The sequence below is a fragment of the Poecilia formosa genome, unplaced genomic scaffold, assembly GCF_000485575.1.
Source record: "Poecilia formosa unplaced genomic scaffold, Poecilia_formosa-5.1.2 Scaffold304, whole genome shotgun sequence".
NCBI lineage: Eukaryota > Metazoa > Chordata > Actinopteri > Cyprinodontiformes > Poeciliidae > Poecilia > Poecilia formosa.
Window position 1 is genome coordinate 173,879 of NW_006800243.1, and position 8,810 is coordinate 182,688.

Here is an 8,810-nt window from a genome sequence, read left to right on the forward strand (position 1 = left end):
TGGCGCGGCGCGGCTTGGTGCGGCATGTCGTGGCGCGGCGCGGCTTGGTGCGGCATGTCGTGGCACGGCGCAGCTTGGTGCGGCATGTCGTGGTGCGGCATGCCGTGGCGTGGCGCGGTGCGGCGTGGCGCGGCGCGGCGGTTCAGCTGAGCTACAAACTGGATGAATAGGAGCGTCAAAGGTTCCAGTTGCTCTCATACACAGACAGCAGTAGGTCATAAATATCACACACATTAAGGAATGAGAATTAATAATAGAATCGAGGGCTTAGATGGTTTCAGTCAAGTAAAATAAACCGATAAATAATCAATAATGGAATAAGCAGACTTTACTAGCAACTTTAAAAAGGTTATTTTTTTCTGTTGATATTGTTGGTTTTTGTCTCTGAATCAGGATTACACACGTTTGTCAGAATACGCCCACGTTACTCTGGTGGATATTCTGTTAATTCCTCTGCAGATTTTTGCTAAATTATTAAAACATTCTGGTTTCCAGTGAGTTCCTGTCCACGATGCTGAAATAAACACAATACAACATGAGTAAAAATCTGGATATTATGTCAGAAAATAGGAGGAAAACATTGATTAACATGTTTTATTTTTCTCCCATTTTACCTCAGTTTCCTGATCTAATATATCAAAATGCAGTGACATGTAATCATGACATAAAAGTCATTTTTACCAGACTAAAATATGCAAATGACTTTACAAAGTCGTAAAAATGATGAAATATTTCTCAAAGACAGTTTGGAGGAAATGTAGGTAGTTTTTGATTCCATCCAATCATGCAGGAGTCTCAGCGCATCGAGGACAAAGACACCGCATGTGGATCCTGTGATCTACGGCCTCCTGGATGAAGAACTGACAAAACACAACTGGAAAGTCTTTGTTACTTAATGATGGATTTACAAATGTCAGTAATATTCAGTCTGATAGCAACAAAAGGAACGAAATCATCCGTCTCTGATAACATTTTGTTGTTTCTGTGCCTTAGGAAAAGAAATGGTGTGCCCTATTTTTTGTCCTTGTCTTGATAAATATTACAACCAGCATAAATGTTTCAGTGCCACATGCATCCTGGTGTCTGTGCTGAATACAGTCCTTGTTGTCTCAGCCTGATTGTGCTGTGCAGTTTTTCCCCGTTTGCTTTCTGCCGAGGACAGACCACCAGCTTCTGTTCAGCAAAAAGTCTTTCCAACGTCAAGTCTGCAGATTTTAAGAGAAAGGTAAAAACAGGTTTCTTTGTAACCTGTTTGTAACTTTGAGGAGGAACCGTGAAGGAGCATCCTCTACTGTAGTGCTCTAAAGTCTTCTTTTAAACTGAAAGCAAATTCATGTTGCGTTCCAGTCGTACTGGGAATCGGGAAATTTGGACTTCCCATCTGGAAAAATCAACTGGAACGCTCTCTGAAGTCAGATTTCCCAATACTGCTAAGGCCGACTTTACCTTTCAATATGGCCGCTCCTCAAAATCAACAGTCGTACAATGTGATGGAAACATGACGCACAAATGAGAGTTAATCTGAAATCAGAGCCGCATGAAGCACCTGCAGCCTTAAACTGAGCAAATTACAAGTGGAGTTTGGATTTCAGTGGAACGTTACCCTCATGATGCCAGAGGAACATAACAGCTCAAAGTTATTCATTTCCTGCTTGAAGAAAAGATTTTAACATGATTTGGTTCCAACTTGCCCTGATCTGAGTGAAAATCCTCACTGGTGAAACTCTTTAATCTGTAGCATTCAGTGTAAAATATAATTTACATATTACTGCATATTTGCAGTGTAATATTTTACAGCGTTTTAGAGAACATGAGGGAAATAATTAACATCGTATCATAGTTTAGTTTTGGGATTTGACCCACAAATTTTACTCAAGTAAGAGCAGAAATACTTCATAATAAAATTACTCAGGTAAAAATAAAAAGTCCAAAATGCTCCGAAAAGTAAATTTTTTTCAAAGAAAAAAATGACTCAGGTAAATATAACTAGTTACCTCTGGTCATATTATTCCACATTGAATTGAAACGTCAGTGTTCGGTGGATCAGCCTGTAACTATATTTGGGTTATCCTTTTTTTCTCCAACCATTAATATTTTCTGCAGGTTTTTGTCGCCTCCCTGGAAGATCACTCAGAAACAGAGCGGTGGAAAACATTTCTATCAGCTCTCCCAGGACGCCTTAATGATTTTATTAACACACTTCCTGAACAGTTGGATTCTGGGACAGTTTCAAAACGCATGAAGGTCAACTCGAGTTTATTTGTAGAACAAGTTTGTCCACTTTCTGCCTTCCTCTTCAGCTCATATATATTTTATTTCAGACTGTAGTTGGGAGGTGATAAAGAAACACATCAGATCTTTCCAGCTCATTTCCTGCCAGTAAACGACATTCAGTCTTTTCTCACTGCTGAAGAGTTGAGTCTGGCTTTACGTTTTCACCTTTTTCTCATATATATTTCTCTTGATCCCCAGGACTGGGGAAGCCTTTATAAATTTGTTAAAGATTTTTAATTTCCAGACTAACCTTGTGCTGTTACATCTGCAGTCTCATTGGTTTTCATGATGACATGTTGCTTAATCGAAGAGCCTTAAGGAAACTCACGTTTCTCTGCGTTATTGTTTCAACGTTTCGGATGGGGAACCTTGTTCTGCAGGATTTGACAGGATGCTGCCCACCAGGAGTGGCTGATGCTGCAGAGCTGCTGCACCTTTCTTTGACCTCAGTCACATGAATGTTTTGTTCCTGACCTGCTGTTGAGGGAACTCAGGTGTGTTGGAGATTACACCAACAATAGCAGGACAGTAGATCTGCGGACTGAGATTGGAGACCCTCACTGGTGAAAGTCTTTAATCTGTAGTATTCAGTGTGAAATAGTTTCTTAATCTTGTCCCAGAAGTTGAATTTTTTACATCAAACCTTTTATAAGGTGTAAATAAGATGATACAACTCACACTGCAGCCTGAAGTGATCCAAATCACCTTACTGCGACCTACATGTGATCTTTTTATGACAATCTGGAAACTCAGTGGACTTTTATAAATGCAGCCCAGGGCTCTTGGATGTGTGGTTCTGAATCTGATACATGTCGGACTCGTGTCATTGATACTAATCTACATCCCTGCAAGTGGTAAGAAAACAACAACCAGTGTGAATTATGATGAAAGTGCTGCTCTGGTCAGACAACAACTTTAAAATCACAAGATGCGCTCCACCGTTAGCATCCATGTTTATCTGCGCGGTCGCTACATGTGATGCTCCTGCACCTCTACATGAGGGATACTGTTAGGCTGTTTGCGGTTCTCATTAAGAGAGTAACATTCAGGTCACGTATGTTTGGAAATGTGAACAGTCGCGCAAAAAAGTCTGATTTCACAAAAATCTGGTATTGAGCCTTAAAGCCTGCAGTCTGAACGCAGGTTGGTCACCATGTTAAATCAGAAAGTCTGTAAAATCTACCAGCACTTTACAAAACAAACATCACTGTGCTCACAGTGTGGTCCGCGGGCCATTTGTGGTCCGCGGACCATTTGTGGCCCTTTAAATGATTGTGATTGGTTTTGGTAAAACTTTGGCCAACAAAACAGAAAATAATTTATGACCCCAAAATTGTTTTTTTGTTTTAATAAGGTCCATCGCCCTTTTTATGTTTTCAGTCTTTAATGATATACAGATTTCACACAAAGATTCTTCATGCAGGCGACGCAAACAAAAAAGAAATGTCAAAGAACAAATGTTTGCATGTTTAGTTTAATGATTTTTGTGGCTTAAATTCACCAGATTTGGCTCTTAGGAGGGAAAATCTTAGAACAAATCCCCACAAACGTGATCCACCATTAAAAAAAACAATCTTCCTGTCATGTTCCGTGTTTCTGTATGTTTGTTTTTGAGTTTTCTGTGTTCAGTCCTGTTTTCCTGTGAGTATCTGTCGTGTCCTCCCCGTTGATTGCTCCCCAGGTGTGTCTCATTCCCCTGATTACCCCGTGTGTATTTAAACCCTCCTGTTGTCTGTGTTCCTCGTCGGGTCCTTGTCGTCGTTTGTCTAACGTCTCAGTGTTGTTCTCACTAGCCAGTAGAACTGTTAAGTCCTGGTTTGTGTTTGTTCCGTCTAGTCCGTTTTGACAGTTGCTACCGGTATCTAGCTGCGTGCTTGTTCCTGCCGTGCTGCCTGCCTAGGACTGTGTGTGTGCTTTGTTATCATTAAATCTCCATCATCACCATAACCTGGGTCTCAGCGTCTCTCCTCACCACCAACAACCACACCGCGTGACACTTCCTCCATCATCATCATACTTAACTTAAAAACTTACTTAAACTTAATCCTAATGCATGGATGGATTTTGGGGGATTTTAAAGCATCTTTTCAAGGGTGTGATCTGAAAACTCCTTAGGGTGAGGGACTGAAACTTTGACCATTATAAACTGAATTTGACTGATTCACATCGACTTGGACTGATTATATATATGTATATTGTCCCCTATGAATCGGATCTTTCTGCTTTTTGAGATGACGTTTTTTGTGAATTGGTTTTGTGTAAATCAACTGAACTGCTTTTTGAATCGAATCACAGGAATAAAAGAACGACTCAGATGTAGCTGCGCCTCTGAACAATACAAACATCATGAACTGACTGAAGCCTTCCTCTGCTTCACTTCCGCCGTCAGATCCTCACAGATGTCAAAGCTCGCGCGCGCGCCCAGGTGTCGCCCTCCGTCGCGGGACGCATCCGCAGCTGCGTGCGGAGCGGCTGACGTCAGGAGCGGAGCGGCACGAGAGGAGTTGAAATAGGGCAGAGCAGAAAGCGGAGCTGCGAGAGGAAACCAGCCGCGCAGAGCCGCAGGATGGACAGCCGCCGCCGCCGCCGCTGCTGAGGGTCGGGGACGCGCCGCCCGCCGCTGAAACAGCCGCGTCTGAGAGCCGCCAGCGCGAAATCATTCCGAGCCACAACGAACCCAGTGGGACTACAGGCGGAACAGTTCGGACTCACCGCTGCGTGGAATCTGTTTGTTTCTTTCTGCGCTTTTCCTCGGAGGATCTCAGGTAAGGAGGCAGATGGCTTAACATCCAGCAGCTACAAGTTTGGTGGATTTGATTTGATTTTGAGTGAGCGGAGGCTGTGTTTCTTGTTTGTTTGTTTTTTCTTTTCTTTCTTACAATTTGCAATAGTTTTATTTGAAAATAAATCCGTCAGAAATTCCAGCTGGGTTGAAGAGGAGCCTTACGGCGCAGGGCGATGGCAGTGACCGGGTCCAACTACTGCTGCAAAACAGCTGCTGTAAATCATTTAGCGGATGGAAAACAACATGAAGAGCTCCAGGGGTTGAGTGATGAGGCGCGTATGTCTGGCTGGACACTCCGGCATGGATTCCCGATCCCTCTCAGTTCATCAGGCTGGATGTTGACAAGACTTCACCTTTAACTGGAGACATGCAGAAAAAACTCATAGGAGTGGAAAAGGAGAAAATCCTTAACAACATCGACTTAAATCAGCTGCTTTTGCCAAGAAACCCCAGAGAGAGTGAGGAGAGGCCGGCCGGTGGAGCAGGGCTGCCGCTGAAAACCTGCCCGTCTCCCCGGATCCTCCGCTCCGCGTCAGGCTGCCTGAATATGAATCCATGCACAGAAAAGGCATTTAATGAAAACCTTCAGCTTATAAACAACACGTGCAGCTGCGGGCATCTGCGCGTGCATGGACAGCAAAAAGCACGTGCAGGCGTCAGGATCGATATGTGACCCTGGTTTCCGGTTTGGTGCAGTTCTGACTCCAGTTTCACTCTCACCTGGAGACGTTGCCTGGTTCAGCCTGTGTGCTGGAGAAGCTGCTGACTCAGTGGAGAGGCCACGAAGAAGAAACGCAGCAGCATCAAAGCTGCAGGAGAAGTGGAGATGAAGCCACTTCTAATCAGCAGTGATTAAACAAGCCGAGCCCCGGGTCGCCTTACAAATAATGATGTCAACCAGAACAGAGTCAGCAGGGCTGCTGCAGCTCCCAGCCTGCCTGCTGCCGTCCGGAGAGTCATTACCGAGGCCGGCAGATGACGGCTGGTTGTTGCTTCACAGACGGGTTTAATAGTGGGATCACACACACACACACACACACACGCACCCAAACAAATCCTTACCGTAACATTTCCAGTCATTAGAGCTGAATTAGGCTTCTGGAGCTGCGCTGATGACCAATTAAAGCAGAAGCGGCTTAAACGCGGCTGCGTCTGACAGTAACTTCTGTTTCACTTCATCCATGACGCCTTCCTGCTGCAGCGTGTGAGAGAAAGGCTTTCTACAGGTTTTCATGCTCTGCTCCTCTTAGTCTGGCAGGCTATTTATCCAGGTCTCCAGCCTGCATTTAAATTCATCATCATAAGCATGTAATTGACCTTTTGAGCGATGCTGACAGAATAAATGCTGCAGTGAGTTTTCCACTCCGACAAACTGCTGCGCGGCGTCGCTGTTGTTTTGTTGTCCTTAATGTGCGATTTGATTTCAGATTGCTGTGATTGGATGATGCAGAAAAACTTAGGGATTAGCCTCACATGCAGCATCAGAGTAATATAATATACCAGTGACTGGACTCAGCAGCTGCGTGGTTTTTGTTTCTCCATCAGATTTGCTTTGTTTGTTCCAACACTGAACACAAGGGCTTATGTTCATACCTTTAATTTTAGTCAGTTTAATTAAATAAATGTCACTTTGTTTTTATATGAAATGTCATCAGAGCAAACCATTGTTACAGCAAAGAAAATGATTTCATTGATCAGCCAAGTTTATTTGTGCAGCACATTTCAGCAACAAGGCAGTTCAAAAAGCTCCACATCATAAAAACACAAAAATCATAAAACAACACAGTTAATTAATGTTTTGTCGAGTCTCATCATCAAACATGTTGATCGATGTTCCATCAGGAATAAAGCAGCTCCAACCAGCCGGGCGTTCAGCTCAGCGTTTCGGCTGTTTTTCAGTTTTCTGGACGTTTGTTCCAGGTTTGTGGTCCATAGAAGCTGAATGCTGCTTGGTTCTGGTTCTGGAGTGTAAATATAAAAAATTCCACAAAATGTAACAAGAACAGCTTCACATTGGTTTGCAGTTTAACAAAAAGTTAAATAAACATTTCTTTTTGCCTCCATGTGACGTGGCTGGTTTTGTTTTTCAAACGACCTCGGCTGGTTTTGGACGGATTGTTGTGACTTTTCAGAGGAGATCCGGTCGGTTTGTTTCCGACCTCACAAGTTAAACACATCCAACACGTCTGTGCGTCTTTTTATTTAGTATTTATATGACGTAGTTATAGGTCCAGACTCTCCTCACAGTGAGAGTTTTGGTTTTTATTTTTATTTCTGTCAGTTGTAGCTGAGTAGAAAATGCTAACTGGCTCCACATGATGCTTGCAGCGTTTTGGTTTCTAATGAAGTAACAGTTGTTCTTCAGCAGAAGTGGCAGCTGAAGCCGCCGTCGTCTCATAAGAAAGGTGATTTATTTCTCCCTGCCCAACATGGCGGTCCCCTCAGGTGAAGCGGTTCGTACACCTGGTGACTCGGCTCCGTCGAGCTGAGCTCAAAAACAAAAGCAAAGGTTCATGAGGTGTTGTGAGCTGCCAGCCGCTCTGCGGTGCAGGCCGCTGATCAGCTTTCATTTGAAGTGATGAAATGTTTCCTTCTGGGTTTAAAACTGATGGAAATCGCTCGGTAAGAACGACGCTATCGCTGCACCGTCCTGCTCGTTTCCGGGCTGGTTGGATCTCCTCGCAGGTCGCAGACATCACCGGTCACTTGAAATTCTGATCAGTGATGTTGAACTTCTAGAAATGACCTTTACTGCTGGATCCCACATGAGCTCAGAGCGGCAGCGGCAGCGCTGCCCAAACAGAGCCGCCGCCTGGAAAGAGTCAGCAGAGAGTGAGAAACGTGGAGAGGGGTTAGCGAAAGGTCAGCTGCCATCTCTGTGTTCAGCATCCACTGTAGTCAGCCATCTGTCAGCCTCTTTTATGCCCCGTCCCTCTGCCCTCACGGAGAAAACCCCAAACTGAGGCTCTTCCTGCTTCACAGGAGCGACCAGCCTCTGGGTCGTCTCACCAGCTCACATCGTTAGAGTCCCGACCAGGAGGCAAAGGCAGCACGACCTTAACGTTTTTATCAAAGTAAAAGCGGCCAACAAAAGACTGGAGTAAAATATATCGGGCAAAAAGTGTCAAATTAAACATTTGATATTTAAACTTACATCATCAGATGAACCAAAATATAAACCCAAGTGGAAATTTCTGCAATTTTTGGACAAAAAAAGTAGCAAAATGAAGTAAAATCAGTTTCTTTCAATAAAAAAAACTTCAGAAACTTTAACAGAAACTTCAGGTTTTGGTGAAAACATGTTTGATTTTCATTCAGTGGGAAGAAAACCCAGAAATTTTACTCAAGTAAGAGAAAAAATATTTTATAAAAAACTACTCAAGTAAAAGTAAAAAGTACAACGTAGTACAAGTACTCCTGAAAGTACATTTTTACCTAAAAAGCAACTCAAGTAAATGCAACTAGATACTCAGTTTTTAACTCGCTAAACTCAGTTTATAAAGACCTTCATGGTTTCTGTCTGTGTTGGCCTGCAGAGGTCAAACCCTGACCTTTTGACCTGCAGAGGTCAAACCCTGATCTTTTGGGTTGCAGAGGTCAAACCCTGACCTTTTGACCTGCAGAGGTCAAACCCTGATCTTTTGGGTTGCAGAGGTCAAACCCTGACCTTTTGACCTGCAGAGGTCAAACCCTGATCTTTTGACCTGCAGAGGTCAAACCCTGACCTTTTGACCTGCAGAGGTCAAACCCT

At 43.6% G+C, this 8,810-nt stretch overlaps 1 protein-coding gene and 1 long non-coding RNA gene across 2 annotated transcripts in view; one reads left to right on the forward strand and one right to left on the reverse strand.

Moving 5' to 3' along the window:
* The first annotated feature begins 4,308 nt into the window (after positions 1 to 4,308).
* The window catches only part of fstl4 (follistatin-like 4), a 192,228-nt gene continuing 187,726 nt past the window's right edge, over positions 4,309 to 8,810 (forward strand). The window contains exon 1 of the mRNA XM_007572566.2: positions 4,309 to 5,039. The gene's annotated coding sequence lies outside the window, so the exon portion shown is untranslated. The remainder of the gene's footprint in view (positions 5,040 to 8,810) is intronic.
* LOC107833000 (uncharacterized) lies at positions 5,156 to 6,720 on the reverse strand. The gene is made up of 2 exons (XR_001658711.1): positions 5,780 to 6,720; positions 5,156 to 5,600 (listed from the first exon to the last, which is right to left on the reverse strand). It is a non-coding gene; the product is annotated as an uncharacterized LOC107833000 (long non-coding RNA).